The sequence below is a fragment of the Siphateles boraxobius genome, unplaced genomic scaffold, assembly GCF_051911475.1.
Source record: "Siphateles boraxobius isolate OS27281-9 unplaced genomic scaffold, OSU_SipBor_1 317, whole genome shotgun sequence".
Classification (NCBI taxonomy): domain Eukaryota; kingdom Metazoa; phylum Chordata; class Actinopteri; order Cypriniformes; family Leuciscidae; genus Siphateles; species Siphateles boraxobius.
Genome location: NW_027508939.1, coordinates 79,948 through 104,436, shown reverse-complemented (window position 1 = coordinate 104,436; position 24,489 = coordinate 79,948). Strand labels below are relative to the sequence as shown.

General features: G+C 41.0%; 65 non-coding genes across 65 annotated transcripts; all 65 read right to left on the bottom strand.

Annotated features, from left to right (window-relative positions):
• Positions 1-119, bottom strand: LOC143700104 (5S ribosomal RNA). The gene has a single exon (XR_013189005.1). It is a non-coding gene; the product is annotated as a 5S ribosomal RNA (ribosomal RNA).
• A 162-nt stretch (positions 120-281) lies between these two features.
• LOC143700291 (5S ribosomal RNA) lies at positions 282-400 on the bottom strand. Its single transcript, XR_013189184.1, has one exon. It is a non-coding gene; the product is annotated as a 5S ribosomal RNA (ribosomal RNA).
• Positions 401-562: 162 nt separating this feature from the next.
• On the bottom strand, positions 563-681 carry LOC143700290 (5S ribosomal RNA). Its single transcript, XR_013189183.1, has one exon. It is a non-coding gene; the product is annotated as a 5S ribosomal RNA (ribosomal RNA).
• A 162-nt stretch (positions 682-843) lies between these two features.
• On the bottom strand, positions 844-962 carry LOC143700289 (5S ribosomal RNA). The gene has a single exon (XR_013189182.1). It is a non-coding gene; the product is annotated as a 5S ribosomal RNA (ribosomal RNA).
• Positions 963-1,334: 372 nt separating this feature from the next.
• On the bottom strand, positions 1,335-1,453 carry LOC143700288 (5S ribosomal RNA). Its single transcript, XR_013189181.1, has one exon. It is a non-coding gene; the product is annotated as a 5S ribosomal RNA (ribosomal RNA).
• A 371-nt stretch (positions 1,454-1,824) lies between these two features.
• LOC143700286 (5S ribosomal RNA) lies at positions 1,825-1,943 on the bottom strand. The gene has a single exon (XR_013189179.1). It is a non-coding gene; the product is annotated as a 5S ribosomal RNA (ribosomal RNA).
• Positions 1,944-2,306: 363 nt separating this feature from the next.
• LOC143700285 (5S ribosomal RNA) lies at positions 2,307-2,425 on the bottom strand. The gene has a single exon (XR_013189178.1). It is a non-coding gene; the product is annotated as a 5S ribosomal RNA (ribosomal RNA).
• A 162-nt stretch (positions 2,426-2,587) lies between these two features.
• On the bottom strand, positions 2,588-2,706 carry LOC143699995 (5S ribosomal RNA). The gene has a single exon (XR_013188899.1). It is a non-coding gene; the product is annotated as a 5S ribosomal RNA (ribosomal RNA).
• Positions 2,707-2,869: 163 nt separating this feature from the next.
• LOC143700284 (5S ribosomal RNA) lies at positions 2,870-2,988 on the bottom strand. The gene has a single exon (XR_013189177.1). It is a non-coding gene; the product is annotated as a 5S ribosomal RNA (ribosomal RNA).
• Positions 2,989-3,150: 162 nt separating this feature from the next.
• LOC143700046 (5S ribosomal RNA) lies at positions 3,151-3,269 on the bottom strand. The gene has a single exon (XR_013188949.1). It is a non-coding gene; the product is annotated as a 5S ribosomal RNA (ribosomal RNA).
• A 363-nt stretch (positions 3,270-3,632) lies between these two features.
• LOC143700282 (5S ribosomal RNA) lies at positions 3,633-3,751 on the bottom strand. The gene has a single exon (XR_013189176.1). It is a non-coding gene; the product is annotated as a 5S ribosomal RNA (ribosomal RNA).
• Positions 3,752-4,114: 363 nt separating this feature from the next.
• On the bottom strand, positions 4,115-4,233 carry LOC143700281 (5S ribosomal RNA). Its single transcript, XR_013189175.1, has one exon. It is a non-coding gene; the product is annotated as a 5S ribosomal RNA (ribosomal RNA).
• A 373-nt stretch (positions 4,234-4,606) lies between these two features.
• Positions 4,607-4,725, bottom strand: LOC143700280 (5S ribosomal RNA). Its single transcript, XR_013189174.1, has one exon. It is a non-coding gene; the product is annotated as a 5S ribosomal RNA (ribosomal RNA).
• Positions 4,726-5,096: 371 nt separating this feature from the next.
• Positions 5,097-5,215, bottom strand: LOC143700279 (5S ribosomal RNA). The gene has a single exon (XR_013189173.1). It is a non-coding gene; the product is annotated as a 5S ribosomal RNA (ribosomal RNA).
• Positions 5,216-5,377: 162 nt separating this feature from the next.
• Positions 5,378-5,496, bottom strand: LOC143700278 (5S ribosomal RNA). Its single transcript, XR_013189172.1, has one exon. It is a non-coding gene; the product is annotated as a 5S ribosomal RNA (ribosomal RNA).
• A 162-nt stretch (positions 5,497-5,658) lies between these two features.
• On the bottom strand, positions 5,659-5,777 carry LOC143700277 (5S ribosomal RNA). The gene has a single exon (XR_013189171.1). It is a non-coding gene; the product is annotated as a 5S ribosomal RNA (ribosomal RNA).
• Positions 5,778-6,140: 363 nt separating this feature from the next.
• LOC143700276 (5S ribosomal RNA) lies at positions 6,141-6,259 on the bottom strand. Its single transcript, XR_013189170.1, has one exon. It is a non-coding gene; the product is annotated as a 5S ribosomal RNA (ribosomal RNA).
• A 374-nt stretch (positions 6,260-6,633) lies between these two features.
• Positions 6,634-6,752, bottom strand: LOC143700274 (5S ribosomal RNA). The gene has a single exon (XR_013189168.1). It is a non-coding gene; the product is annotated as a 5S ribosomal RNA (ribosomal RNA).
• A 371-nt stretch (positions 6,753-7,123) lies between these two features.
• LOC143700273 (5S ribosomal RNA) lies at positions 7,124-7,242 on the bottom strand. Its single transcript, XR_013189167.1, has one exon. It is a non-coding gene; the product is annotated as a 5S ribosomal RNA (ribosomal RNA).
• Positions 7,243-7,404: 162 nt separating this feature from the next.
• Positions 7,405-7,523, bottom strand: LOC143700272 (5S ribosomal RNA). Its single transcript, XR_013189166.1, has one exon. It is a non-coding gene; the product is annotated as a 5S ribosomal RNA (ribosomal RNA).
• Positions 7,524-7,685: 162 nt separating this feature from the next.
• LOC143700271 (5S ribosomal RNA) lies at positions 7,686-7,804 on the bottom strand. The gene has a single exon (XR_013189165.1). It is a non-coding gene; the product is annotated as a 5S ribosomal RNA (ribosomal RNA).
• Positions 7,805-8,167: 363 nt separating this feature from the next.
• On the bottom strand, positions 8,168-8,286 carry LOC143700270 (5S ribosomal RNA). Its single transcript, XR_013189164.1, has one exon. It is a non-coding gene; the product is annotated as a 5S ribosomal RNA (ribosomal RNA).
• A 372-nt stretch (positions 8,287-8,658) lies between these two features.
• LOC143700269 (5S ribosomal RNA) lies at positions 8,659-8,777 on the bottom strand. Its single transcript, XR_013189163.1, has one exon. It is a non-coding gene; the product is annotated as a 5S ribosomal RNA (ribosomal RNA).
• A 372-nt stretch (positions 8,778-9,149) lies between these two features.
• On the bottom strand, positions 9,150-9,268 carry LOC143700268 (5S ribosomal RNA). The gene has a single exon (XR_013189162.1). It is a non-coding gene; the product is annotated as a 5S ribosomal RNA (ribosomal RNA).
• Positions 9,269-9,430: 162 nt separating this feature from the next.
• LOC143700266 (5S ribosomal RNA) lies at positions 9,431-9,549 on the bottom strand. Its single transcript, XR_013189160.1, has one exon. It is a non-coding gene; the product is annotated as a 5S ribosomal RNA (ribosomal RNA).
• Positions 9,550-9,711: 162 nt separating this feature from the next.
• On the bottom strand, positions 9,712-9,830 carry LOC143700265 (5S ribosomal RNA). The gene has a single exon (XR_013189159.1). It is a non-coding gene; the product is annotated as a 5S ribosomal RNA (ribosomal RNA).
• A 162-nt stretch (positions 9,831-9,992) lies between these two features.
• Positions 9,993-10,111, bottom strand: LOC143700264 (5S ribosomal RNA). Its single transcript, XR_013189158.1, has one exon. It is a non-coding gene; the product is annotated as a 5S ribosomal RNA (ribosomal RNA).
• A 363-nt stretch (positions 10,112-10,474) lies between these two features.
• On the bottom strand, positions 10,475-10,593 carry LOC143700262 (5S ribosomal RNA). Its single transcript, XR_013189156.1, has one exon. It is a non-coding gene; the product is annotated as a 5S ribosomal RNA (ribosomal RNA).
• Positions 10,594-10,965: 372 nt separating this feature from the next.
• On the bottom strand, positions 10,966-11,084 carry LOC143700261 (5S ribosomal RNA). The gene has a single exon (XR_013189155.1). It is a non-coding gene; the product is annotated as a 5S ribosomal RNA (ribosomal RNA).
• A 371-nt stretch (positions 11,085-11,455) lies between these two features.
• Positions 11,456-11,574, bottom strand: LOC143700260 (5S ribosomal RNA). The gene has a single exon (XR_013189154.1). It is a non-coding gene; the product is annotated as a 5S ribosomal RNA (ribosomal RNA).
• Positions 11,575-11,736: 162 nt separating this feature from the next.
• Positions 11,737-11,855, bottom strand: LOC143700259 (5S ribosomal RNA). The gene has a single exon (XR_013189153.1). It is a non-coding gene; the product is annotated as a 5S ribosomal RNA (ribosomal RNA).
• Positions 11,856-12,017: 162 nt separating this feature from the next.
• Positions 12,018-12,136, bottom strand: LOC143699994 (5S ribosomal RNA). The gene has a single exon (XR_013188898.1). It is a non-coding gene; the product is annotated as a 5S ribosomal RNA (ribosomal RNA).
• Positions 12,137-12,299: 163 nt separating this feature from the next.
• LOC143700258 (5S ribosomal RNA) lies at positions 12,300-12,418 on the bottom strand. The gene has a single exon (XR_013189152.1). It is a non-coding gene; the product is annotated as a 5S ribosomal RNA (ribosomal RNA).
• A 162-nt stretch (positions 12,419-12,580) lies between these two features.
• On the bottom strand, positions 12,581-12,699 carry LOC143700045 (5S ribosomal RNA). Its single transcript, XR_013188948.1, has one exon. It is a non-coding gene; the product is annotated as a 5S ribosomal RNA (ribosomal RNA).
• Positions 12,700-13,070: 371 nt separating this feature from the next.
• Positions 13,071-13,189, bottom strand: LOC143700257 (5S ribosomal RNA). Its single transcript, XR_013189151.1, has one exon. It is a non-coding gene; the product is annotated as a 5S ribosomal RNA (ribosomal RNA).
• A 362-nt stretch (positions 13,190-13,551) lies between these two features.
• Positions 13,552-13,670, bottom strand: LOC143700255 (5S ribosomal RNA). Its single transcript, XR_013189150.1, has one exon. It is a non-coding gene; the product is annotated as a 5S ribosomal RNA (ribosomal RNA).
• Positions 13,671-14,042: 372 nt separating this feature from the next.
• On the bottom strand, positions 14,043-14,161 carry LOC143700254 (5S ribosomal RNA). Its single transcript, XR_013189149.1, has one exon. It is a non-coding gene; the product is annotated as a 5S ribosomal RNA (ribosomal RNA).
• Positions 14,162-14,323: 162 nt separating this feature from the next.
• LOC143700253 (5S ribosomal RNA) lies at positions 14,324-14,442 on the bottom strand. Its single transcript, XR_013189148.1, has one exon. It is a non-coding gene; the product is annotated as a 5S ribosomal RNA (ribosomal RNA).
• Positions 14,443-14,604: 162 nt separating this feature from the next.
• Positions 14,605-14,723, bottom strand: LOC143700252 (5S ribosomal RNA). Its single transcript, XR_013189147.1, has one exon. It is a non-coding gene; the product is annotated as a 5S ribosomal RNA (ribosomal RNA).
• A 162-nt stretch (positions 14,724-14,885) lies between these two features.
• On the bottom strand, positions 14,886-15,004 carry LOC143700250 (5S ribosomal RNA). Its single transcript, XR_013189145.1, has one exon. It is a non-coding gene; the product is annotated as a 5S ribosomal RNA (ribosomal RNA).
• A 363-nt stretch (positions 15,005-15,367) lies between these two features.
• LOC143700249 (5S ribosomal RNA) lies at positions 15,368-15,486 on the bottom strand. Its single transcript, XR_013189144.1, has one exon. It is a non-coding gene; the product is annotated as a 5S ribosomal RNA (ribosomal RNA).
• Positions 15,487-15,858: 372 nt separating this feature from the next.
• Positions 15,859-15,977, bottom strand: LOC143700248 (5S ribosomal RNA). The gene has a single exon (XR_013189143.1). It is a non-coding gene; the product is annotated as a 5S ribosomal RNA (ribosomal RNA).
• A 372-nt stretch (positions 15,978-16,349) lies between these two features.
• Positions 16,350-16,468, bottom strand: LOC143700247 (5S ribosomal RNA). Its single transcript, XR_013189142.1, has one exon. It is a non-coding gene; the product is annotated as a 5S ribosomal RNA (ribosomal RNA).
• A 162-nt stretch (positions 16,469-16,630) lies between these two features.
• On the bottom strand, positions 16,631-16,749 carry LOC143700246 (5S ribosomal RNA). The gene has a single exon (XR_013189141.1). It is a non-coding gene; the product is annotated as a 5S ribosomal RNA (ribosomal RNA).
• Positions 16,750-16,911: 162 nt separating this feature from the next.
• Positions 16,912-17,030, bottom strand: LOC143699993 (5S ribosomal RNA). Its single transcript, XR_013188897.1, has one exon. It is a non-coding gene; the product is annotated as a 5S ribosomal RNA (ribosomal RNA).
• Positions 17,031-17,193: 163 nt separating this feature from the next.
• LOC143700245 (5S ribosomal RNA) lies at positions 17,194-17,312 on the bottom strand. Its single transcript, XR_013189140.1, has one exon. It is a non-coding gene; the product is annotated as a 5S ribosomal RNA (ribosomal RNA).
• A 162-nt stretch (positions 17,313-17,474) lies between these two features.
• Positions 17,475-17,593, bottom strand: LOC143700044 (5S ribosomal RNA). Its single transcript, XR_013188947.1, has one exon. It is a non-coding gene; the product is annotated as a 5S ribosomal RNA (ribosomal RNA).
• Positions 17,594-17,964: 371 nt separating this feature from the next.
• LOC143700244 (5S ribosomal RNA) lies at positions 17,965-18,083 on the bottom strand. The gene has a single exon (XR_013189139.1). It is a non-coding gene; the product is annotated as a 5S ribosomal RNA (ribosomal RNA).
• Positions 18,084-18,454: 371 nt separating this feature from the next.
• Positions 18,455-18,573, bottom strand: LOC143700243 (5S ribosomal RNA). Its single transcript, XR_013189138.1, has one exon. It is a non-coding gene; the product is annotated as a 5S ribosomal RNA (ribosomal RNA).
• Positions 18,574-18,937: 364 nt separating this feature from the next.
• LOC143700242 (5S ribosomal RNA) lies at positions 18,938-19,056 on the bottom strand. Its single transcript, XR_013189137.1, has one exon. It is a non-coding gene; the product is annotated as a 5S ribosomal RNA (ribosomal RNA).
• A 161-nt stretch (positions 19,057-19,217) lies between these two features.
• LOC143700088 (5S ribosomal RNA) lies at positions 19,218-19,336 on the bottom strand. Its single transcript, XR_013188990.1, has one exon. It is a non-coding gene; the product is annotated as a 5S ribosomal RNA (ribosomal RNA).
• Positions 19,337-19,498: 162 nt separating this feature from the next.
• LOC143700241 (5S ribosomal RNA) lies at positions 19,499-19,617 on the bottom strand. The gene has a single exon (XR_013189136.1). It is a non-coding gene; the product is annotated as a 5S ribosomal RNA (ribosomal RNA).
• A 372-nt stretch (positions 19,618-19,989) lies between these two features.
• LOC143700238 (5S ribosomal RNA) lies at positions 19,990-20,108 on the bottom strand. Its single transcript, XR_013189134.1, has one exon. It is a non-coding gene; the product is annotated as a 5S ribosomal RNA (ribosomal RNA).
• Positions 20,109-20,270: 162 nt separating this feature from the next.
• LOC143700237 (5S ribosomal RNA) lies at positions 20,271-20,389 on the bottom strand. Its single transcript, XR_013189133.1, has one exon. It is a non-coding gene; the product is annotated as a 5S ribosomal RNA (ribosomal RNA).
• A 163-nt stretch (positions 20,390-20,552) lies between these two features.
• Positions 20,553-20,671, bottom strand: LOC143699992 (5S ribosomal RNA). Its single transcript, XR_013188896.1, has one exon. It is a non-coding gene; the product is annotated as a 5S ribosomal RNA (ribosomal RNA).
• Positions 20,672-20,834: 163 nt separating this feature from the next.
• On the bottom strand, positions 20,835-20,953 carry LOC143700236 (5S ribosomal RNA). The gene has a single exon (XR_013189132.1). It is a non-coding gene; the product is annotated as a 5S ribosomal RNA (ribosomal RNA).
• A 162-nt stretch (positions 20,954-21,115) lies between these two features.
• Positions 21,116-21,234, bottom strand: LOC143700235 (5S ribosomal RNA). Its single transcript, XR_013189131.1, has one exon. It is a non-coding gene; the product is annotated as a 5S ribosomal RNA (ribosomal RNA).
• A 372-nt stretch (positions 21,235-21,606) lies between these two features.
• Positions 21,607-21,725, bottom strand: LOC143700234 (5S ribosomal RNA). Its single transcript, XR_013189130.1, has one exon. It is a non-coding gene; the product is annotated as a 5S ribosomal RNA (ribosomal RNA).
• A 363-nt stretch (positions 21,726-22,088) lies between these two features.
• On the bottom strand, positions 22,089-22,207 carry LOC143700233 (5S ribosomal RNA). The gene has a single exon (XR_013189129.1). It is a non-coding gene; the product is annotated as a 5S ribosomal RNA (ribosomal RNA).
• Positions 22,208-22,581: 374 nt separating this feature from the next.
• LOC143700232 (5S ribosomal RNA) lies at positions 22,582-22,700 on the bottom strand. Its single transcript, XR_013189128.1, has one exon. It is a non-coding gene; the product is annotated as a 5S ribosomal RNA (ribosomal RNA).
• A 372-nt stretch (positions 22,701-23,072) lies between these two features.
• Positions 23,073-23,191, bottom strand: LOC143700231 (5S ribosomal RNA). Its single transcript, XR_013189127.1, has one exon. It is a non-coding gene; the product is annotated as a 5S ribosomal RNA (ribosomal RNA).
• A 162-nt stretch (positions 23,192-23,353) lies between these two features.
• Positions 23,354-23,472, bottom strand: LOC143700230 (5S ribosomal RNA). Its single transcript, XR_013189126.1, has one exon. It is a non-coding gene; the product is annotated as a 5S ribosomal RNA (ribosomal RNA).
• Positions 23,473-23,635: 163 nt separating this feature from the next.
• On the bottom strand, positions 23,636-23,754 carry LOC143699990 (5S ribosomal RNA). The gene has a single exon (XR_013188894.1). It is a non-coding gene; the product is annotated as a 5S ribosomal RNA (ribosomal RNA).
• Positions 23,755-23,917: 163 nt separating this feature from the next.
• On the bottom strand, positions 23,918-24,036 carry LOC143700229 (5S ribosomal RNA). Its single transcript, XR_013189125.1, has one exon. It is a non-coding gene; the product is annotated as a 5S ribosomal RNA (ribosomal RNA).
• A 162-nt stretch (positions 24,037-24,198) lies between these two features.
• LOC143700227 (5S ribosomal RNA) lies at positions 24,199-24,317 on the bottom strand. Its single transcript, XR_013189123.1, has one exon. It is a non-coding gene; the product is annotated as a 5S ribosomal RNA (ribosomal RNA).
• Between the last annotated feature and the right edge of the window lie 172 nt (positions 24,318-24,489).

Genomic DNA, 24,489 nt, shown 5'->3' with positions numbered 1-24,489 from the left:
AGCTTACAGCACCTGGTATTCCCAGGCGGTCTCCCATCCAAGTACTAACCAGGCCCGACCCTGCTTAGCTTCCGAGATCAGACGAGATGGGGCGTGCCCAAGGTGGTATGGCCGTAAGCGAATACTGCTGCCAAAATTGGGCTATTTAAAAGGTTAGACCATTAGTGAAGAAAACTAAGAACAACTTTTGAAAAAACTCAAACTCTTTCATGCTTTCTGAAGAATCTCAGAGACTTTTTAAGGCTTTTTGAAGCTCAGGCACTCTTTTTTTTTTTTTTAAAAGCTTACAGCACCTGGTATTCCCAGGCGGTCTCCCATCCAAGTACTAACCAGGCCCGACCCTGCTTAGCTTCCGAGATCAGACGAGATCGGGCGTGCCCAAGGTGGTATGGCCGTAAGCGAATACTGCTGCCAAAATTGGGCTATTTAAAAGGTTAGACCATTAGTGAAGAAAACTAAGAACAACTTTTGAAAAAACTCAAACTCTTTCATGCTTTCTGAAGAATCTCAGAGACTTTTTAAGGCTTTTTGAAGCTCAGGCACTCTTTTTTTTTTTTTTAAAAGCTTACAGCACCTGGTATTCCCAGGCGGTCTCCCATCCAAGTACTAACCAGGCCCGACCCTGCTTAGCTTCCGAGATCAGACGAGATCGGGCGTGCCCAAGGTGGTATGGCCGTAAGCGAATACTGCTGCCAAAATTGGGCTATTTAAAAGGTTAGACCATTAGTGAAGAAAACTAAGAACAACTTTTGAAAAAACTCAAACTCTTTCATGCTTTCTGAAGAATCTCAGAGACTTTTTAAGGCTTTTTGAAGCTCAGGCACTCTTTTTTTTTTTTTTAAAAGCTTACAGCACCTGGTATTCCCAGGCGGTCTCCCATCCAAGTACTAACCAGGCCCGACCCTGCTTAGCTTCCGAGATCAGACGAGATCGGGCGTGCCCAAGGTGGTATGGCCGTAAGCTAAAACTGCTGCCAAAATTGGGCTATTTAAAAGGTTAGACCATTAGTGAAGAAAACTAAGAACAACTTTTGAAAAAACTCAAGCTCTTTCATGCTTTCTGAAGAATCTCAGAGACTTTTTAAGGCTTTTTGAAGAAGCTCAGGGACTCTTTTTTTTTTTTCTTAAAAAAGCTTACAACACCTAGTATTCCCATGCGGCCTCCCATCCAAGTACTAACCAGGCCTTATTTAAAAGCTTAGACCATTAGTGAAGAAGACTAAGAAGAACTTTTGAAAAAACTCAAACTCTTTCATGCTTTCTGAAGAATCTCAGAGACTTTTTAAGGCTTTTTGAAGCTCAGGCACTCTTTTTTTTTTTTTTTTTTTTTTTAAAAGCTTACAGCACCTGGTATTCCCAGGCGGTCTCCCATCCAAGTACTAACCAGGCCCGACCCTGCTTAGCTTCCGAGATCAGACGAGATCGGGCGTGCCCAAGGTGGTATGGCCGTAAGCTAAAACTGCTGCCAAAATTGGGCTATTTAAAAGGTTAGACCATTAGTGAAGAAAACTAAGAACAACTTTTGAAAAAACTCAAGCTCTTTCATGCTTTCTGAAGAATCTCAGAGACTTTTTAAGGCTTTTTGAAGAAGCTCAGGGACTCTTTTTTTTTTTTCTTAAAAAAGCTTACAACACCTAGTATTCCCATGCGGCCTCCCATCCAAGTACTAACCAGGCCTTATTTAAAAGCTTAGACCATTAGTGAAGAAGACTAAGAAGAACTTTTGAAAAAACTCAAACTCTTTCATGCTTTCTGAAGAATCTCAGAGACTTTTTAAGGCTTTTTGAAGCTCAGGCACTCTTTTTTTTTTTTTTTTTTTTTTAAAAGCTTACAGCACCTGGTATTCCCAGGCGGTCTCCCATCCAAGTACTAACCAGGCCCGACCCTGCTTAGCTTCCGAGATCAGACGAGATCGGGCGTGCCCAAGGTGGTATGGCCGTAAGCGAATACTGCTGCCAAAATTGGGCTATTTAAAAGGTTAGACCATTAGTGAAGAAAACTAAGAACAACTTTTGAAAAAACTCAAGCTCTTTCATGCTTTCTGAAGAATCTCAGAGACTTTTTAAGGCTTTTTGAAGAAGCTCAGGGACTCTTTTTTTTTTTTCTTAAAAAAGCTTACAACACCTAGTATTCCCATGCGGCCTCCCATCCAAGTACTAACCAGGCCTTATTTAAAAGCTTAGACCATTAGTGAAGAAGACTAAGAAGAACTTTTGAAAAAACTCAAACTCTTTCATGCTTTCTGAAGAATCTCAGAGACTTTTTAAGGCTTTTTGAAGCTCAGGCACTCTTTTTTTTTTTTTTAAAAGCTTACAGCACCTGGTATTCCCAGGCGGTCTCCCATCCAAGTACTAACCAGGCCCGACCCTGCTTAGCTTCCGAGATCAGACGAGATCGGGCGTGCCCAAGGTGGTATGGCCGTAAGCGAATACTGCTGCCAAAATTGGGCTATTTAAAAGGTTAGACCATTAGTGAAGAAAACTAAGAACAACTTTTGAAAAAACTCAAACTCTTTCATGCTTTCTGAAGAATCTCAGAGACTTTTTAAGGCTTTTTGAAGCTCAGGCACTCTTTTTTTTTTTTTTAAAAGCTTACAGCACCTGGTATTCCCAGGCGGGCTCCCATCCAAGTACTAACCAGGCCCGACCCTGCTTAGCTTCCGAGATCAGACGAGATCGGGCGTGCCCAAGGTGGTATGGCCGTAAGCGAATACTGCTGCCAAAATTGGGCTATTTAAAAGGTTAGACCATTAGTGAAGAAAACTAAGAACAACTTTTGAAAAAACTCAAACTCTTTCATGCTTTCTGAAGAATCTCAGAGACTTTTTAAGGCTTTTTGAAGCTCAGGCACTCTTTTTTTTTTTTTTTAAAAGCTTACAGCACCTGGTATTCCCAGGCGGTCTCCCATCCAAGTACTAACCAGGCCCGACCCTGCTTAGCTTCCGAGATCAGACGAGATCGGGCGTGCCCAAGGTGGTATGGCCGTAAGCGAATACTGCTGCCAAAATTGGGCTATTTAAAAGGTTAGACCATTAGTGAAGAAAACTAAGAACAACTTTTGAAAAAACTCAAACTCTTTCATGCTTTCTGAAGAATCTCAGAGACTTTTTAAGGCTTTTTGAAGCTCAGGCACTCTTTTTTTTTTTTTTAAAAGCTTACAGCACCTGGTATTCCCAGGCGGTCTCCCATCCAAGTACTAAGCAGGCCCGACCCTGCTTAGCTTCCGAGATCAGACGAGATCGGGCGTGCCCAAGGTGGTATGGCCGTAAGCTAAAACTGCTGCCAAAATTGGGCTATTTAAAAGGTTAGACCATTAGTGAAGAAAACTAAGAACAACTTTTGAAAAAACTCAAGCTCTTTCGTGCTTTCTGAAGAATCTCAGAGACTTTTTAAGGCTTTTTGAAGAAGCTCAGGGACTCTTTTTTTTTTTTCTTAAAAAAGCTTACAACACCTAGTATTCCCATGCGGCCTCCCATCCAAGTACTAACCAGGCCTTATTTAAAAGCTTAGACCATTAGTGAAGAAGACTAAGAAGAACTTTTGAAAAAACTCAAACTCTTTCATGCTTTCTGAAGAATCTCAGAGACTTTTTAAGGCTTTTTGAAGCTCAGGCACTCTTTTTTTTTTTTTTAAAAGCTTACAGCACCTGGTATTCCCAGGCGGTCTCCCATCCAAGTACTAACCAGGCCCGACCCTGCTTAGCTTCCGAGATCAGACGAGATCGGGCGTGCCCAAGGTGGTATGGCCGTAAGCTAAAACTGCTGCCAAAATTGGGCTATTTAAAAGGTTAGACCATTAGTGAAGAAAACTAAGAACAACTTTTGAAAAAACTCAAGCTCTTTCATGCTTTCTGAAGAATCTCAGAGACTTTTTAAGGCTTTTTGAAGAAGCTCAGGGACTCTTTTTTTTTTTTCTTAAAAAAGCTTACAACACCTAGTATTCCCATGCGGCCTCCCATCCAAGTACTAACCAGGCCTTATTTAAAAGCTTAGACCATTAGTGAAGAAGACTAAGAAGAACTTTTGAAAAAACTCAAACTCTTTCATGCTTTCTGAAGAATCTCAGAGACTTTTTAAGGCTTTTTGAAGCTCAGGCACTCTTTTTTTTTTTTTTAAAAGCTTACAGCACCTGGTATTCCCAGGCGGTCTCCCATCCAAGTACTAACCAGGCCCGACCCTGCTTAGCTTCCGAGATCAGACGAGATCGGGCGTGCCCAAGGTGGTATGGCCGTAAGCTAAAACTGCTGCCAAAATTGGGCTATTTAAAAGGTTAGACCATTAGTGAAGAAAACTAAGAACAACTTTTGAAAAAACTCAAGCTCTTTCATGCTTTCTGAAGAATCTCAGAGACTTTTTAAGGCTTTTTGAAGAAGCTCAGGGACTCTTTTTTTTTTTTCTTAAAAAAGCTTACAACACCTAGTATTCCCATGCGGCCTCCCATCCAAGTACTAACCAGGCCTTATTTAAAAGCTTAGACCATTAGTGAAGAAGACTAAGAAGAACTTTTGAAAAAACTCAAACTCTTTCATGCTTTCTGAAGAATCTCAGAGACTTTTTAAGGCTTTTTGAAGCTCAGGCACTCTTTTTTTTTTTTTTTTTTTTTTTTAAAAGCTTACAGCACCTGGTATTCCCAGGCGGTCTCCCATCCAAGTACTAACCAGGCCCGACCCTGCTTAGCTTCCGAGATCAGACGAGATCGGGCGTGCCCAAGGTGGTATGGCCGTAAGCTAAAACTGCTGCCAAAATTGGGCTATTTAAAAGGTTAGACCATTAGTGAAGAAAACTAAGAACAACTTTTGAAAAAACTCAAGCTCTTTCATGCTTTCTGAAGAATCTCAGAGACTTTTTAAGGCTTTTTGAAGAAGCTCAGGGACTCTTTTTTTTTTTTCTTAAAAAAGCTTACAACACCTAGTATTCCCATGCGGCCTCCCATCCAAGTACTAACCAGGCCTTATTTAAAAGCTTAGACCATTAGTGAAGAAGACTAAGAAGAACTTTTGAAAAAACTCAAACTCTTTCATGCTTTCTGAAGAATCTCAGAGACTTTTTAAGGCTTTTTGAAGCTCAGGCACTCTTTTTTTTTTTTTTTTTTTTTTAAAAGCTTACAGCACCTGGTATTCCCAGGCGGTCTCCCATCCAAGTACTAACCAGGCCCGACCCTGCTTAGCTTCCGAGATCAGACGAGATCGGGCGTGCCCAAGGTGGTATGGCCGTAAGCGAATACTGCTGCCAAAATTGGGCTATTTAAAAGGTTAGACCATTAGTGAAGAAAACTAAGAACAACTTTTGAAAAAACTCAAACTCTTTCATGCTTTCTGAAGAATCTCAGAGACTTTTTAAGGCTTTTTGAAGCTCAGGCACTCTTTTTTTTTTTTTTAAAAGCTTACAGCACCTGGTATTCCCAGGCGGTCTCCCATCCAAGTACTAACCAGGCCCGACCCTGCTTAGCTTCCGAGATCAGACGAGATCGGGCGTGCCCAAGGTGGTATGGCCGTAAGCGAATACTGCTGCCAAAATTGGGCTATTTAAAAGGTTAGACCATTAGTGAAGAAAACTAAGAACAACTTTTGAAAAAACTCAAACTCTTTCATGCTTTCTGAAGAATCTCAGAGACTTTTTAAGGCTTTTTGAAGCTCAGGCACTCTTTTTTTTTTTTTTAAAAGCTTACAGCACCTGGTATTCCCAGGCGGTCTCCCATCCAAGTACTAACCAGGCCCGACCCTGCTTAGCTTCCGAGATCAGACGAGATCGGGCGTGCCCAAGGTGGTATGGCCGTAAGCTAAAACTGCTGCCAAAATTGGGCTATTTAAAAGGTTAGACCATTAGTGAAGAAAACTAAGAACAACTTTTGAAAAAACTCAAGCTCTTTCATGCTTTCTGAAGAATCTCAGAGACTTTTTAAGGCTTTTTGAAGAAGCTCAGGGACTCTTTTTTTTTTTTCTTAAAAAAGCTTACAACACCTAGTATTCCCATGCGGCCTCCCATCCAAGTACTAACCAGGCCTTATTTAAAAGCTTAGACCATTAGTGAAGAAGACTAAGAAGAACTTTTGAAAAAACTCAAACTCTTTCATGCTTTCTGAAGAATCTCAGAGACTTTTTAAGGCTTTTTGAAGCTCAGGCACTCTTTTTTTTTTTTTTAAAAGCTTACAGCACCTGGTATTCCCAGGCGGTCTCCCATCCAAGTACTAACCAGGCCCGACCCTGCTTAGCTTCCGAGATCAGACGAGATCGGGCGTGCCCAAGGTGGTATGGCCGTAAGCTAAAACTGCTGCCAAAATTGGGCTATTTAAAAGGTTAGACCATTAGTGAAGAAAACTAAGAACAACTTTTGAAAAAACTCAAGCTCTTTCATGCTTTCTGAAGAATCTCAGAGACTTTTTAAGGCTTTTTGAAGAAGCTCAGGGACTCTTTTTTTTTTTTCTTAAAAAAGCTTACAACACCTAGTATTCCCATGCGGCCTCCCATCCAAGTACTAACCAGGCCTTATTTAAAAGCTTAGACCATTAGTGAAGAAGACTAAGAAGAACTTTTGAAAAAACTCAAACTCTTTCATGCTTTCTGAAGAATCTCAGAGACTTTTTAAGGCTTTTTGAAGCTCAGGCACTCTTTTTTTTTTTTTTTTTTTTTTTTTAAAAGCTTACAGCACCTGGTATTCCCAGGCGGTCTCCCATCCAAGTACTAACCAGGCCCGACCCTGCTTAGCTTCCGAGATCAGACGAGATCGGGCGTGCCCAAGGTGGTATGGCCGTAAGCTAAAACTGCTGCCAAAATTGGGCTATTTAAAAGGTTAGACCATTAGTGAAGAAAACTAAGAACAACTTTTGAAAAAACTCAAGCTCTTTCATGCTTTCTGAAGAATCTCAGAGACTTTTTAAGGCTTTTTGAAGAAGCTCAGGGACTCTTTTTTTTTTTTCTTAAAAAAGCTTACAACACCTAGTATTCCCATGCGGCCTCCCATCCAAGTACTAACCAGGCCTTATTTAAAAGCTTAGACCATTAGTGAAGAAGACTAAGAAGAACTTTTGAAAAAACTCAAACTCTTTCATGCTTTCTGAAGAATCTCAGAGACTTTTTAAGGCTTTTTGAAGCTCAGGCACTCTTTTTTTTTTTTTTTTTTTTTTAAAAGCTTACAGCACCTGGTATTCCCAGGCGGTCTCCCATCCAAGTACTAACCAGGCCCGACCCTGCTTAGCTTCCGAGATCAGACGAGATCGGGCGTGCCCAAGGTGGTATGGCCGTAAGCGAATACTGCTGCCAAAATTGGGCTATTTAAAAGGTTAGACCATTAGTGAAGAAAACTAAGAACAACTTTTGAAAAAACTCAAACTCTTTCATGCTTTCTGAAGAATCTCAGAGACTTTTTAAGGCTTTTTGAAGCTCAGGCACTCTTTTTTTTTTTTTTAAAAGCTTACAGCACCTGGTATTCCCAGGCGGTCTCCCATCCAAGTACTAACCAGGCCCGACCCTGCTTAGCTTCCGAGATCAGACGAGATCGGGCGTGCCCAAGGTGGTATGGCCGTAAGCGAATACTGCTGCCAAAATTGGGCTATTTAAAAGGTTAGACCATTAGTGAAGAAAACTAAGAACAACTTTTGAAAAAACTCAAACTCTTTCATGCTTTCTGAAGAATCTCAGAGACTTTTTAAGGCTTTTTGAAGCTCAGGCACTCTTTTTTTTTTTTTTAAAAGCTTACAGCACCTGGTATTCCCAGGCGGTCTCCCATCCAAGTACTAACCAGGCCCGACCCTGCTTAGCTTCCGAGATCAGACGAGATCGGGCGTGCCCAAGGTGGTATGGCCGTAAGCTAAAACTGCTGCCAAAATTGGGCTATTTAAAAGGTTAGACCATTAGTGAAGAAAACTAAGAACAACTTTTGAAAAAACTCAAGCTCTTTCATGCTTTCTGAAGAATCTCAGAGACTTTTTAAGGCTTTTTGAAGAAGCTCAGGGACTCTTTTTTTTTTTTCTTAAAAAAGCTTACAACACCTAGTATTCCCATGCGGCCTCCCATCCAAGTACTAACCAGGCCTTATTTAAAAGCTTAGACCATTAGTGAAGAAGACTAAGAAGAACTTTTGAAAAAACTCAAACTCTTTCATGCTTTCTGAAGAATCTCAGAGACTTTTTAAGGCTTTTTGAAGCTCAGGCACTCTTTTTTTTTTTTTTAAAAGCTTACAGCACCTGGTATTCCCAGGCGGTCTCCCATCCAAGTACTAACCAGGCCCGACCCTGCTTAGCTTCCGAGATCAGACGAGATCGGGCGTGCCCAAGGTGGTATGGCCGTAAGCTAAAACTGCTGCCAAAATTGGGCTATTTAAAAGGTTAGACCATTAGTGAAGAAAACTAAGAACAACTTTTGAAAAAACTCAAGCTCTTTCATGCTTTCTGAAGAATCTCAGAGACTTTTTAAGGCTTTTTGAAGAAGCTCAGGGACTCTTTTTTTTTTTTCTTAAAAAAGCTTACAACACCTAGTATTCCCATGCGGCCTCCCATCCAAGTACTAACCAGGCCTTATTTAAAAGCTTAGACCATTAGTGAAGAAGACTAAGAAGAACTTTTGAAAAAACTCAAACTCTTTCATGCTTTCTGAAGAATCTCAGAGACTTTTTAAGGCTTTTTGAAGCTCAGGCACTCTTTTTTTTTTTTTTTTTTTTTTTAAAAGCTTACAGCACCTGGTATTCCCAGGCGGTCTCCCATCCAAGTACTAACCAGGCCCGACCCTGCTTAGCTTCCGAGATCAGACGAGATCGGGCGTGCCCAAGGTGGTATGGCCGTAAGCGAATACTGCTGCCAAAATTGGGCTATTTAAAAGGTTAGACCATTAGTGAAGAAAACTAAGAACAACTTTTGAAAAAACTCAAGCTCTTTCATGCTTTCTGAAGAATCTCAGAGACTTTTTAAGGCTTTTTGAAGAAGCTCAGGGACTCTTTTTTTTTTTTCTTAAAAAAGCTTACAACACCTAGTATTCCCATGCGGCCTCCCATCCAAGTACTAACCAGGCCTTATTTAAAAGCTTAGACCATTAGTGAAGAAGACTAAGAAGAACTTTTGAAAAAACTCAAACTCTTTCATGCTTTCTGAAGAATCTCAGAGACTTTTTAAGGCTTTTTGAAGCTCAGGCACTCTTTTTTTTTTTTTTTTTTTTTTTAAAAGCTTACAGCACCTGGTATTCCCAGGCGGTCTCCCATCCAAGTACTAACCAGGCCCGACCCTGCTTAGCTTCCGAGATCAGACGAGATCGGGCGTGCCCAAGGTGGTATGGCCGTAAGCGAATACTGCTGCCAAAATTGGGCTATTTAAAAGGTTAGACCATTAGTGAAGAAAACTAAGAACAACTTTTGAAAAAACTCAAACTCTTTCATGCTTTCTGAAGAATCTCAGAGACTTTTTAAGGCTTTTTGAAGCTCAGGCACTCTTTTTTTTTTTTTTAAAAGCTTACAGCACCTGGTATTCCCAGGCGGTCTCCCATCCAAGTACTAACCAGGCCCGACCCTGCTTAGCTTCCGAGATCAGACGAGATCGGGCGTGCCCAAGGTGGTATGGCCGTAAGCGAATACTGCTGCCAAAATTGGGCTATTTAAAAGGTTAGACCATTAGTGAAGAAAACTAAGAACAACTTTTGAAAAAACTCAAACTCTTTCATGCTTTCTGAAGAATCTCAGAGACTTTTTAAGGCTTTTTGAAGCTCAGGCACTCTTTTTTTTTTTTTTAAAAGCTTACAGCACCTGGTATTCCCAGGCGGTCTCCCATCCAAGTACTAACCAGGCCCGACCCTGCTTAGCTTCCGAGATCAGACGAGATCGGGCGTGCCCAAGGTGGTATGGCCGTAAGCGAATACTGCTGCCAAAATTGGGCTATTTAAAAGGTTAGACCATTAGTGAAGAAAACTAAGAACAACTTTTGAAAAAACTCAAACTCTTTCATGCTTTCTGAAGAATCTCAGAGACTTTTTAAGGCTTTTTGAAGCTCAGGCACTCTTTTTTTTTTTTTTAAAAGCTTACAGCACCTGGTATTCCCAGGCGGTCTCCCATCCAAGTACTAACCAGGCCCGACCCTGCTTAGCTTCCGAGATCAGACGAGATCGGGCGTGCCCAAGGTGGTATGGCCGTAAGCTAAAACTGCTGCCAAAATTGGGCTATTTAAAAGGTTAGACCATTAGTGAAGAAAACTAAGAACAACTTTTGAAAAAACTCAAGCTCTTTCATGCTTTCTGAAGAATCTCAGAGACTTTTTAAGGCTTTTTGAAGAAGCTCAGGGACTCTTTTTTTTTTTTCTTAAAAAAGCTTACAACACCTAGTATTCCCATGCGGCCTCCCATCCAAGTACTAACCAGGCCTTATTTAAAAGCTTAGACCATTAGTGAAGAAGACTAAGAAGAACTTTTGAAAAAACTCAAACTCTTTCATGCTTTCTGAAGAATCTCAGAGACTTTTTAAGGCTTTTTGAAGCTCAGGCACTCTTTTTTTTTTTTTTAAAAGCTTACAGCACCTGGTATTCCCAGGCGGTCTCCCATCCAAGTACTAACCAGGCCCGACCCTGCTTAGCTTCCGAGATCAGACGAGATCGGGCGTGCCCAAGGTGGTATGGCCGTAAGCTAAAACTGCTGCCAAAATTGGGCTATTTAAAAGGTTAGACCATTAGTGAAGAAAACTAAGAACAACTTTTGAAAAAACTCAAGCTCTTTCATGCTTTCTGAAGAATCTCAGAGACTTTTTAAGGCTTTTTGAAGAAGCTCAGGGACTCTTTTTTTTTTTTCTTAAAAAAGCTTACAACACCTAGTATTCCCATGCGGCCTCCCATCCAAGTACTAACCAGGCCTTATTTAAAAGCTTAGACCATTAGTGAAGAAGACTAAGAAGAACTTTTGAAAAAACTCAAACTCTTTCATGCTTTCTGAAGAATCTCAGAGACTTTTTAAGGCTTTTTGAAGCTCAGGCACTCTTTTTTTTTTTTTTTTTTTTTTTAAAAGCTTACAGCACCTGGTATTCCCAGGCGGTCTCCCATCCAAGTACTAACCAGGCCCGACCCTGCTTAGCTTCCGAGATCAGACGAGATCGGGCGTGCCCAAGGTGGTATGGCCGTAAGCGAATACTGCTGCCAAAATTGGGCTATTTAAAAGGTTAGACCATTAGTGAAGAAAACTAAGAACAACTTTTGAAAAAACTCAAGCTCTTTCATGCTTTCTGAAGAATCTCAGAGACTTTTTAAGGCTTTTTGAAGAAGCTCAGGGACTCTTTTTTTTTTTTCTTAAAAAAGCTTACAACACCTAGTATTCCCATGCGGCCTCCCATCCAAGTACTAACCAGGCCTTATTTAAAAGCTTAGACCATTAGTGAAGAAGACTAAGAAGAACTTTTGAAAAAACTCAAACTCTTTCATGCTTTCTGAAGAATCTCAGAGACTTTTTAAGGCTTTTTGAAGCTCAGGCACTCTTTTTTTTTTTTTTTTTTTTTTAAAAGCTTACAGCACCTGGTATTCCCAGGCGGTCTCCCATCCAAGTACTAACCAGGCCCGACCCTGCTTAGCTTCCGAGATCAGACGAGATCGGGCGTGCCCAAGGTGGTATGGCCGTAAGCGAATACTGCTGCCAAAATTGGGCTATTTAAAAGGTTAGACCATTAGTGAAGAAAACTAAGAACAACTTTTGAAAAAACTCAAACTCTTTCATGCTTTCTGAAGAATCTCAGAGACTTTTTAAGGCTTTTTGAAGCTCAGGCACTCTTTTTTTTTTTTTTAAAAGCTTACAGCACCTGGTATTCCCAGGCGGTCTCCCATCCAAGTACTAACCAGGCCCGACCCTGCTTAGCTTCCGAGATCAGACGAGATCGGGCGTGCCCAAGGTGGTATGGCCGTAAGCGAATACTGCTGCCAAAATTGGGCTATTTAAAAGGTTAGACCATTAGTGAAGAAAACTAAGAACAACTTTTGAAAAAACTCAAACTCTTTCATGCTTTCTGAAGAATCTCAGAGACTTTTTAAGGCTTTTTGAAGCTCAGGCACTCTTTTTTTTTTTTTTAAAAGCTTACAGCACCTGGTATTCCCAGGCGGGCTCCCATCCAAGTACTAACCAGGCCCGACCCTGCTTAGCTTCCGAGATCAGACGAGATCGGGCGTGCCCAAGGTGGTATGGCCGTAAGCGAATACTGCTGCAAAAATTGGGCTATTTAAAAGGTTAGACCATTAGTGAAGAAAACTAAGAACAACTTTTGAAAAAACTCAAACTCTTTCATGCTTTCTGAAGAATCTCAGAGACTTTTTAAGGCTTTTTGAAGCTCAGGCACTCTTTTTTTTTTTTTTTAAAAGCTTACAGCACCTGGTATTCCCAGGCGGTCTCCCATCCAAGTACTAACCAGGCCCGACCCTGCTTAGCTTCCGAGATCAGACGAGATCGGGCGTGCCCAAGGTGGTATGGCCGTAAGCGAATACTGCTGCCAAAATTGGGCTATTTAAAAGGTTAGACCATTAGTGAAGAAAACTAAGAACAACTTTTGAAAAAACTCAAACTCTTTCATGCTTTCTGAAGAATCTCAGAGACTTTTTAAGGCTTTTTGAAGCTCAGGCACTCTTTTTTTTTTTTTTAAAAGCTTACAGCACCTGGTATTCCCAGGCGGTCTCCCATCCAAGTACTAAGCAGGCCCGACCCTGCTTAGCTTCCGAGATCAGACGAGATCGGGCGTGCCCAAGGTGGTATGGCCGTAAGCTAAAACTGCTGCCAAAATTGGGCTATTTAAAAGGTTAGACCATTAGTGAAGAAAACTAAGAACAACTTTTGAAAAAACTCAAGCTCTTTCGTGCTTTCTGAAGAATCTCAGAGACTTTTTAAGGCTTTTTGAAGAAGCTCAGGGACTCTTTTTTTTTTTTCTTAAAAAAGCTTACAACACCTAGTATTCCCATGCGGCCTCCCATCCAAGTACTAACCAGGCCTTATTTAAAAGCTTAGACCATTAGTGAAGAAGACTAAGAAGAACTTTTGAAAAAACTCAAACTCTTTCATGCTTTCTGAAGAATCTCAGAGACTTTTTAAGGCTTTTTGAAGCTCAGGCACTCTTTTTTTTTTTTTTTTTTTTTTAAAAGCTTACAGCACCTGGTATTCCCAGGCGGTCTCCCATCCAAGTACTAACCAGGCCCGACCCTGCTTAGCTTCCGAGATCAGACGAGATCGGGCGTGCCCAAGGTGGTATGGCCGTAAGCTAAAACTGCTGCCAAAATTGGGCTATTTAAAAGGTTAGACCATTAGTGAAGAAAACTAAGAACAACTTTTGAAAAAACTCAAGCTCTTTCATGCTTTCTGAAGAATCTCAGAGACTTTTTAAGGCTTTTTGAAGAAGCTCAGGGACTCTTTTTTTTTTTTCTTAAAAAAGCTTACAACACCTAGTATTCCCATGCGGCCTCCCATCCAAGTACTAACCAGGCCTTATTTAAAAGCTTAGACCATTAGTGAAGAAGACTAAGAAGAACTTTTGAAAAAACTCAAACTCTTTCATGCTTTCTGAAGAATCTCAGAGACTTTTTAAGGCTTTTTGAAGCTCAGGCACTCTTTTTTTTTTTTTAAAAGCTTACAGCACCTGGTATTCCCAGGCGGTCTCCCATCCAAGTACTAACCAGGCCCGACCCTGCTTAGCTTCCGAGATCAGACGAGATCGGGCGTGCCCAAGGTGGTATGGCCGTAAGCGAATACTGCTGCCAAAATTGGGCTATTTAAAAGGTTAGACCATTAGTGAAGAAAACTAAGAACAACTTTTGAAAAAACTCAAGCTCTTTCATGCTTTCTGAAGAATCTCAGAGACTTTTTAAGGCTTTTTGAAGAAGCTCAGGGACTCTTTTTTTTTTTTCTTAAAAAAGCTTACAACACCTAGTATTCCCATGCGGCCTCCCATCCAAGTACTAACCAGGCCTTATTTAAAAGCTTAGACCATTAGTGAAGAAGACTAAGAAGAACTTTTGAAAAAACTCAAACTCTTTCATGCTTTCTGAAGAATCTCAGAGACTTTTTAAGGCTTTTTGAAGCTCAGGCACTCTTTTTTTTTTTTTTTTTTTTTTTAAAAGCTTACAGCACCTGGTATTCCCAGGCGGTCTCCCATCCAAGTACTAACCAGGCCCGACCCTGCTTAGCTTCCGAGATCAGACGAGATCGGGCGTGCCCAAGGTGGTATGGCCGTAAGCGAATACTGCTGCCAAAATTGGGCTATTTAAAAGGTTAGACCATTAGTGAAGAAAACTAAGAACAACTTTTGAAAAAACTCAAACTCTTTCATGCTTTCTGAAGAATCTCAGAGACTTTTTAAGGCTTTTTGAAGCTCAGGCACTCTTTTTTTTTTTTTTAAAAGCTTACAGCACCTGGTATTCCCAGGCGGTCTCCCATCCAAGTACTAACCAGGCCCGACCCTGCTTAGCTTCCGAGATCAGACGAGATCGGGCGTGCCCAAGGTGGTATGGCCGTAAGCGAATACTGCTGCCAAAATTGGGCTATTTAAAAGGTTAGACCATTAGTGAAGAAAACTAAGAACAACTTTTGAAAAAACTCAAACTCTTTCATGCTTTCTGAAGAATCTCAGAGACTTTTTAAGGCTTTTTGAAGCTCAGGCACTCTTTTTTTTTTTTTTAAAAGCTTACAGCACCTGGTATTCCCAGGCGGTCTCCCATCCAAGTACTAACCAGGCCCGACCCTGCTTAGCTTCCGAGATCAGACGAGATCGGGCGTGCCCAAGGTGGTATGGCCGTAAGCGAATACTGCTGCCAAAATTGGGCTATTTAAAAGGTTAGACCATTAGTGAAGAAAACTAAGAACAACTTTTGAAAAAACTCAAACTCTTTCATGCTTTCTGAAGAATCTCAGAGACTTTTTAAGGCTTTTTGAAGCTCAGGCACTCTTTTTTTTTTTTTTAAAAGCTTACAGCACCTGGTATTCCCAGGCGGTCTCCCATCCAAGTACTAACCAGGCCCGACCCTGCTTAGCTTCCGAGATCAGACGAGATCGGGCGTGCCCAAGGTGGTATGGCCGTAAGCTAAAACTGCTGCCAAAATTGGGCTATTTAAAAGGTTAGACCATTAGTGAAGAAAACTAAGAACAACTTTTGAAAAAACTCAAGCTCTTTCATGCTTTCTGAAGAATCTCAGAGACTTTTTAAGGCTTTTTGAAGAAGCTCAGGGACTCTTTTTTTTTTTTCTTAAAAAAGCTTACAACACCTAGTATTCCCATGCGGCCTCCCATCCAAGTACTAACCAGGCCTTATTTAAAAGCTTAGACCATTAGTGAAGAAGACTAAGAAGAACTTTTGAAAAAACTCAAACTCTTTCATGCTTTCTGAAGAATCTCAGAGACTTTTTAAGGCTTTTTGAAGCTCAGGCACTCTTTTTTTTTTTTTTAAAAGCTTACAGCACCTGGTATTCCCAGGCGGTCTCCCATCCAAGTACTAACCAGGCCCGACCCTGCTTAGCTTCCGAGATCAGACGAGATCGGGCGTGCCCAAGGTGGTATGGCCGTAAGCTAAAACTGCTGCCAAAATTGGGCTATTTAAAAGGTTAGACCATTAGTGAAGAAAACTAAGAACAACTTTTGAAAAAACTCAAGCTCTTTCATGCTTTCTGAAGAATCTCAGAGACTTTTTAAGGCTTTTTGAAGAAGCTCAGGGACTCTTTTTTTTTTTTCTTAAAAAAGCTTACAACACCTAGTATTCCCATGCGGCCTCCCATCCAAGTACTAACCAGGCCTTATTTAAAAGCTTAGACCATTAGTGAAGAAGACTAAGAAGAACTTTTGAAAAAACTCAAACTCTTTCATGCTTTCTGAAGAATCTCAGAGACTTTTTAAGGCTTTTTGAAGCTCAGGCACTCTTTTTTTTTTTTTTTTTTTTTTTAAAAGCTTACAGCACCTGGTATTCCCAGGCGGTCTCCCATCCAAGTACTAACCAGGCCCGACCCTGCTTAGCTTCCGAGATCAGACGAGATCGGGCGTGCCCAAGGTGGTATGGCCGTAAGCGAATACTGCTGCCAAAATTGGGCTATTTAAAAGGTTAGACCATTAGTGAAGAAAACTAAGAACAACTTTTGAAAAAACTCAAGCTCTTTCATGCTTTCTGAAGAATCTCAGAGACTTTTTAAGGCTTTTTGAAGAAGCTCAGGGACTCTTTTTTTTTTTTCTTAAAAAAGCTTACAACACCTAGTATTCCCATGCGGCCTCCCATCCAAGTACTAACCAGGCCTTATTTAAAAGCTTAGACCATTAGTGAAGAAGACTAAGAAGAACTTTTGAAAAAACTCAAACTCTTTCATGCTTTCTGAAGAATCTCAGAGACTTTTTAAGGCTTTTTGAAGCTCAGGCACTCTTTTTTTTTTTTTTTTTTTTTTTAAAAGCTTACAGCACCTGGTATTCCCAGGCGGTCTCCCATCCAAGTACTAACCAGGCCCGACCCTGCTTAGCTTCCGAGATCAGACGAGATCGGGCGTGCCCAAGGTGGTATGGCCGTAAGCGAATACTGCTGCCAAAATTGGGCTATTTAAAAGGTTAGACCATTAGTGAAGAAAACTAAGAACAACTTTTGAAAAAACTCAAACTCTTTCATGCTTTCTGAAGAATCTCAGAGACTTTTTAAGGCTTTTTGAAGCTCAGGCACTCTTTTTTTTTTTTTTAAAAGCTTACAGCACCTGGTATTCCCAGGCGGTCTCCCATCCAAGTACTAACCAGGCCCGACCCTGCTTAGCTTCCGAGATCAGACGAGATCGGGCGTGCCCAAGGTGGTATGGCCGTAAGCGAATACTGCTGCCAAAATTGGGCTATTTAAAAGGTTAGACCATTAGTGAAGAAAACTAAGAACAACTTTTGAAAAAACTCAAACTCTTTCATGCTTTCTGAAGAATCTCAGAGACTTTTTAAGGCTTTTTGAAGCTCAGGCACTCTTTTTTTTTTTTTTAAAAGCTTACAGCACCTGGTATTCCCAGGCGGGCTCCCATCCAAGTACTAACCAGGCCCGACCCTGCTTAGCTTCCGAGATCAGACGAGATCGGGCGTGCCCAAGGTGGTATGGCCGTAAGCGAATACTGCTGCAAAAATTGGGCTATTTAAAAGGTTAGACCATTAGTGAAGAAAACTAAGAACAACTTTTGAAAAAACTCAAACTCTTTCATGCTTTCTGAAGAATCTCAGAGACTTTTTAAGGCTTTTTGAAGCTCAGGCACTCTTTTTTTTTTTTTTTAAAAGCTTACAGCACCTGGTATTCCCAGGCGGTCTCCCATCCAAGTACTAACCAGGCCCGACCCTGCTTAGCTTCCGAGATCAGACGAGATCGGGCGTGCCCAAGGTGGTATGGCCGTAAGCGAATACTGCTGCCAAAATTGGGCTATTTAAAAGGTTAGACCATTAGTGAAGAAAACTAAGAACAACTTTTGAAAAAACTCAAACTCTTTCATGCTTTCTGAAGAATCTCAGAGACTTTTTAAGGCTTTTTGAAGCTCAGGCACTCTTTTTTTTTTTTTTAAAAGCTTACAGCACCTGGTATTCCCAGGCGGTCTCCCATCCAAGTACTAAGCAGGCCCGACCCTGCTTAGCTTCCGAGATCAGACGAGATCGGGCGTGCCCAAGGTGGTATGGCCGTAAGCTAAAACTGCTGCCAAAATTGGGCTATTTAAAAGGTTAGACCATTAGTGAAGAAAACTAAGAACAACTTTTGAAAAAACTCAAGCTCTTTCGTGCTTTCTGAAGAATCTCAGAGACTTTTTAAGGCTTTTTGAAGAAGCTCAGGGACTCTTTTTTTTTTTTCTTAAAAAAGCTTACAACACCTAGTATTCCCATGCGGCCTCCCATCCAAGTACTAACCAGGCCTTATTTAAAAGCTTAGACCATTAGTGAAGAAGACTAAGAAGAACTTTTGAAAAAACTCAAACTCTTTCATGCTTTCTGAAGAATCTCAGAGACTTTTTAAGGCTTTTTGAAGCTCAGGCACTCTTTTTTTTTTTTTTTTTTTTTTAAAAGCTTACAGCACCTGGTATTCCCAGGCGGTCTCCCATCCAAGTACTAACCAGGCCCGACCCTGCTTAGCTTCCGAGATCAGACGAGATCGGGCGTGCCCAAGGTGGTATGGCCGTAAGCTAAAACTGCTGCCAAAATTGGGCTATTTAAAAGGTTAGACCATTAGTGAAGAAAACTAAGAACAACTTTTGAAAAAACTCAAGCTCTTTCATGCTTTCTGAAGAATCTCAGAGACTTTTTAAGGCTTTTTGAAGAAGCTCAGGGACTCTTTTTTTTTTTTCTTAAAAAAGCTTACAACACCTAGTATTCCCATGCGGCCTCCCATCCAAGTACTAACCAGGCCTTATTTAAAAGCTTAGACCATTAGTGAAGAAGACTAAGAAGAACTTTTGAAAAAACTCAAACTCTTTCATGCTTTCTGAAGAATCTCAGAGACTTTTTAAGGCTTTTTGAAGCTCAGGCACTCTTTTTTTTTTTTTTTTTTTTTTAAAAGCTTACAGCACCTGGTATTCCCAGGCGGTCTCCCATCCAAGTACTAACCAGGCCCGACCCTGCTTAGCTTCCGAGATCAGACGAGATCGGGCGTGCCCAAGGTGGTATGGCCGTAAGCTAAAACTGCTGCCAAAATTGGGCTATTTAAAAGGTTAGACCATTAGTGAAGAAAACTAAGAACAACTTTTGAAAAAACTCAAGCTCTTTCATGCTTTCTGAAGAATCTCAGAGACTTTTTAAGGCTTTTTGAAGAAGCTCAGGGACTCTTTTTTTTTTTTTCTTAAAAAAGCTTACAACACCTAGTATTCCCATGCGGCCTCCCATCCAAGTACTAACCAGGCCTTATTTAAAAGCTTAGACCATTAGTGAAGAAGACTAAGAAGAACTTTTGAAAAAACTCAAACTCTTTCATGCTTTCTGAAGAATCTCAGAGACTTTTTAAGGCTTTTTGAAGCTCAGGCACTCTTTTTTTTTTTTTTAAAAGCTTACAGCACCTGGTATTCCCAGGCGGTCTCCCATCCAAGTACTAACCAGGCCCGACCCTGCTTAGCTTCCGAGATCAGACGAGATCGGGCGTGCCCAAGGTGGTATGGCCGTAAGCGAATACTGCTGCCAAAATTGGGCTATTTAAAAGGTTAGACCATTAGTGAAGAAAACTAAGAACAACTTTTGAAAAAACTCAAACTCTTTCATGCTTTCTGAAGAATCTCAGAGACTTTTTAAGGCTTTTTGAAGCTCAGGCACTCTTTTTTTTTTTTTAAAAGCTTACATTACCTGGTATTCCCAGGCGGTCTCCCATCCAAGTACTAACCAGGCCCGACCCTGCTTAGCTTCCGAGATCAGACGAGATCGGGCGTGCCCAAGGTGGTATGGCCGTAAGCGAATACTGCTGCCAAAATTGGGCTATTTAAAAGGTTAGACCATTAGTGAAGAAAACTAAGAACAACTTTTGAAAAAACTCAAACTCTTTCATGCTTTCTGAAGAATCTCAGAGACTTTTTAAGGCTTTTTGAAGCTCAGGCACTCTTTTTTTTTTTTTTAAAAGCTTACAGCACCTGGTATTCCCAGGCGGTCTCCCATCCAAGTACTAACCAGGCCCGACCCTGCTTAGCTTCCGAGATCAGACGAGATCGGGCGTGCCCAAGGTGGTATGGCCGTAAGCTAAAACTGCTGCCAAAATTGGGCTATTTAAAAGGTTAGACCATTAGTGAAGAAAACTAAGAACAACTTTTGAAAAAACTCAAGCTCTTTCATGCTTTCTGAAGAATCTCAGAGACTTTTTAAGGCTTTTTGAAGAAGCTCAGGGACTCTTTTTTTTTTTTCTTAAAAAAGCTTACAACACCTAGTATTCCCATGCGGCCTCCCATCCAAGTACTAACCAGGCCTTATTTAAAAGCTTAGACCATTAGTGAAGAAGACTAAGAAGAACTTTTGAAAAAACTCAAACTCTTTCATGCTTTCTGAAGAATCTCAGAGACTTTTTAAGGCTTTTTGAAGCTCAGGCACTCTTTTTTTTTTTTTTTTTTTTTTTAAAAGCTTACAGCACCTGGTATTCCCAGGCGGTCTCCCATCCAAGTACTAACCAGGCCCGACCCTGCTTAGCTTCCGAGATCAGACGAGATCGGGCGTGCCCAAGGTGGTATGGCCGTAAGCGAATACTGCTGCCAAAATTGGGCTATTTAAAAGGTTAGACCATTAGTGAAGAAAACTAAGAACAACTTTTGAAAAAACTCAAACTCTTTCATGCTTTCTGAAGAATCTCAGAGACTTTTTAAGGCTTTTTGAAGCTCAGGCACTCTTTTTTTTTTTTTTAAAAGCTTACAGCACCTGGTATTCCCAGGCGGTCTCCCATCCAAGTACTAACCAGGCCCGACCCTGCTTAGCTTCCGAGATCAGACGAGATCGGGCGTGCCCAAGGTGGTATGGCCGTAAGCGAATACTGCTGCCAAAATTGGGCTATTTAAAAGGTTAGACCATTAGTGAAGAAAACTAAGAACAACTTTTGAAAAAACTCAAACTCTTTCATGCTTTCTGAAGAATCTCAGAGACTTTTTAAGGCTTTTTGAAGCTCAGGCACTCTTTTTTTTTTTTTTTAAAAGCTTACAGCACCTGGTATTCCCAGGCGGGCTCCCATCCAAGTACTAACCAGGCCCGACCCTGCTTAGCTTCCGAGATCAGACGAGATCGGGCGTGCCCAAGGTGGTATGGCCGTAAGCGAATACTGCTGCCAAAATTGGGCTATTTAAAAGGTTAGACCATTAGTGAAGAAAACTAAGAACAACTTTTGAAAAAACTCAAACTCTTTCATGCTTTCTGAAGAATCTCAGAGACTTTTTAAGGCTTTTTGAAGCTCAGGCACTCTTTTTTTTTTTTTTTAAAAGCTTACAGCACCTGGTATTCCCAGGCGGTCTCCCATCCAAGTACTAACCAGGCCCGACCCTGCTTAGCTTCCGAGATCAGACGAGATCGGGCGTGCCCAAGGTGGTATGGCCGTAAGCGAATACTGCTGCCAAAATTGGGCTATTTAAAAGGTTAGACCATTAGTGAAGAAAACTAAGAACAACTTTTGAAAAAACTCAAACTCTTTCATGCTTTCTGAAGAATCTCAGAGACTTTTTAAGGCTTTTTGAAGCTCAGGCACTCTTTTTTTTTTTTTTAAAAGCTTACAGCACCTGGTATTCCCAGGCGGTCTCCCATCCAAGTACTAACCAGGCCCGACCCTGCTTAGCTTCCGAGATCAGACGAGATCGGGCGTGCCCAAGGTGGTATGGCCGTAAGCTAAAACTGCTGCCAAAATTGGGCTATTTAAAAGGTTAGACCATTAGTGAAGAAAACTAAGAACAACTTTTGAAAAAACTCAAGCTCTTTCATGCTTTCTGAAGAATCTCAGAGACTTTTTAAGGCTTTTTGAAGAAGCTCAGGGACTCTTTTTTTTTTTTCTTAAAAAAGCTTACAACACCTAGTATTCCCATGCGGCCTCCCATCCAAGTACTAACCAGGCCTTATTTAAAAGCTTAGACCATTAGTGAAGAAGACTAAGAAGAACTTTTGAAAAAACTCAAACTCTTTCATGCTTTCTGAAGAATCTCAGAGACTTTTTAAGGCTTTTTGAAGCTCAGGCACTCTTTTTTTTTTTTTTTTTTTTTTTAAAAGCTTACAGCACCTGGTATTCCCAGGCGGTCTCCCATCCAAGTACTAACCAGGCCCGACCCTGCTTAGCTTCCGAGATCAGACGAGATCGGGCGTGCCCAAGGTGGTATGGCCGTAAGCTAAAACTGCTGCCAAAATTGGGCTATTTAAAAGGTTAGACCATTAGTGAAGAAAACTAAGAACAACTTTTGAAAAAACTCAAGCTCTTTCATGCTTTCTGAAGAATCTCAGAGACTTTTTAAGGCTTTTTGAAGAAGCTCAGGGACTCTTTTTTTTTTTTCTTAAAAAAGCTTACAACACCTAGTATTCCCATGCGGCCTCCCATCCAAGTACTAACCAGGCCTTATTTAAAAGCTTAGACCATTAGTGAAGAAGACTAAGAAGAACTTTTGAAAAAACTCAAACTCTTTCATGCTTTCTGAAGAATCTCAGAGACTTTTTAAGGCTTTTTGAAGCTCAGGCACTCTTTTTTTTTTTTTTAAAAGCTTACAGCACCTGGTATTCCCAGGCGGTCTCCCATCCAAGTACTAACCAGGCCCGACCCTGCTTAGCTTCCGAGATCAGACGAGATCGGGCGTGCCCAAGGTGGTATGGCCGTAAGCTAAAACTGCTGCCAAAATTGGGCTATTTAAAAGGTTAGACCATTAGTGAAGAAAACTAAGAACAACTTTTGAAAAAACTCAAGCTCTTTCATGCTTTCTGAAGAATCTCAGAGACTTTTTAAGGCTTTTTGAAGAAGCTCAGGGACTCTTTTTTTTTTTTCTTAAAAAAGCTTACAACACCTAGTATTCCCATGCGGCCTCCCATCCAAGTACTAACCAGGCCTTATTTAAAAGCTTAGACCATTAGTGAAGAAGACTAAGAAGAACTTTTGAAAAAACTCAAACTCTTTCATGCTTTCTGAAGAATCTCAGAGACTTTTTAAGGCTTTTTGAAGCTCAGGCACTCTTTTTTTTTTTTTTTTTTTTTTTTTAAAAGCTTACAGCACCTGGTATTCCCAGGCGGTCTCCCATCCAAGTACTAACCAGGCCCGACCCTGCTTAGCTTCCGAGATCAGACGAGATCGGGCGTGCCCAAGGTGGTATGGCCGTAAGCTAAAACTGCTGCCAAAATTGGGCTATTTAAAAGGTTAGACCATTAGTGAAGAAAACTAAGAACAACTTTTGAAAAAACTCAAGCTCTTTCATGCTTTCTGAAGAATCTCAGAGACTTTTTAAGGCTTTTTGAAGAAGCTCAGGGACTCTTTTTTTTTTTTCTTAAAAAAGCTTACAACACCTAGTATTCCCATGCGGCCTCCCATCCAAGTACTAACCAGGCCTTATTTAAAAGCTTAGACCATTAGTGAAGAAGACTAAGAAGAACTTTTGAAAAAACTCAAACTCTTTCATGCTTTCTGAAGAATCTCAGAGACTTTTTAAGGCTTTTTGAAGCTCAGGCACTCTTTTTTTTTTTTTTTTTTTTTTTAAAAGCTTACAGCACCTGGTATTCCCAGGCGGTCTCCCATCCAAGTACTAACCAGGCCCGACCCTGCTTAGCTTCCGAGATCAGACGAGATCGGGCGTGCCCAAGGTGGTATGGCCGTAAGCGAATACTGCTGCCAAAATTGGGCTATTTAAAAGGTTAGACCATTAGTGAAGAAAACTAAGAACAACTTTTGAAAAAACTCAAACTCTTTCATGCTTTCTGAAGAATCTCAGAGACTTTTTAAGGCTTTTTGAAGCTCAGGCACTCTTTTTTTTTTTTTTAAAAGCTTACAGCACCTGGTATTCCCAGGCGGTCTCCCATCCAAGTACTAACCAGGCCCGACCCTGCTTAGCTTCCGAGATCAGACGAGATCGGGCGTGCCCAAGGTGGTATGGCCGTAAGCGAATACTGCTGCCAAAATTGGGCTATTTAAAAGGTTAGACCATTAGTGAAGAAAACTAAGAACAACTTTTGAAAAAACTCAAACTCTTTCATGCTTTCTGAAGAATCTCAGAGACTTTTTAAGGCTTTTTGAAGCTCAGGCACTCTTTTTTTTTTTTTTTAAAAGCTTACAGCACCTGGTATTCCCAGGCGGGCTCCCATCCAAGTACTAACCAGGCCCGACCCTGCTTAGCTTCCGAGATCAGACGAGATCGGGCGTGCCCAAGGTGGTATGGCCGTAAGCGAATACTGCTGCCAAAATTGGGCTATTTAAAAGGTTAGACCATTAGTGAAGAAAACTAAGAACAACTTTTGAAAAAACTCAAACTCTTTCATGCTTTCTGAAGAATCTCAGAGACTTTTTAAGGCTTTTTGAAGCTCAGGCACTCTTTTTTTTTTTTTTTAAAAGCTTACAGCACCTGGTATTCCCAGGCGGTCTCCCATCCAAGTACTAACCAGGCCCGACCCTGCTTAGCTTCCGAGATCAGACGAGATCGGGCGTGCCCAAGGTGGTATGGCCGTAAGCGAATACTGCTGCCAAAATTGGGCTATTTAAAAGGTTAGACCATTAGTGAAGAAAACTAAGAACAACTTTTGAAAAAACTCAAACTCTTTCATGCTTTCTGAAGAATCTCAGAGACTTTTTAAGGCTTTTTGAAGCTCAGGCACTCTTTTTTTTTTTTTTAAAAGCTTACAGCACCTGGTATTCCCAGGCGGTCTCCCATCCAAGTACTAACCAGGCCCGACCCTGCTTAGCTTCCGAGATCAGACGAGATCGGGCGTGCCCAAGGTGGTATGGCCGTAAGCTAAAACTGCTGCCAAAATTGGGCTATTTAAAAGGTTAGACCATTAGTGAAGAAAACTAAGAACAACTTTTGAAAAAACTCAAGCTCTTTCATGCTTTCTGAAGAATCTCAGAGACTTTTTAAGGCTTTTTGAAGAAGCTCAGGGACTCTTTTTTTTTTTTCTTAAAAAAGCT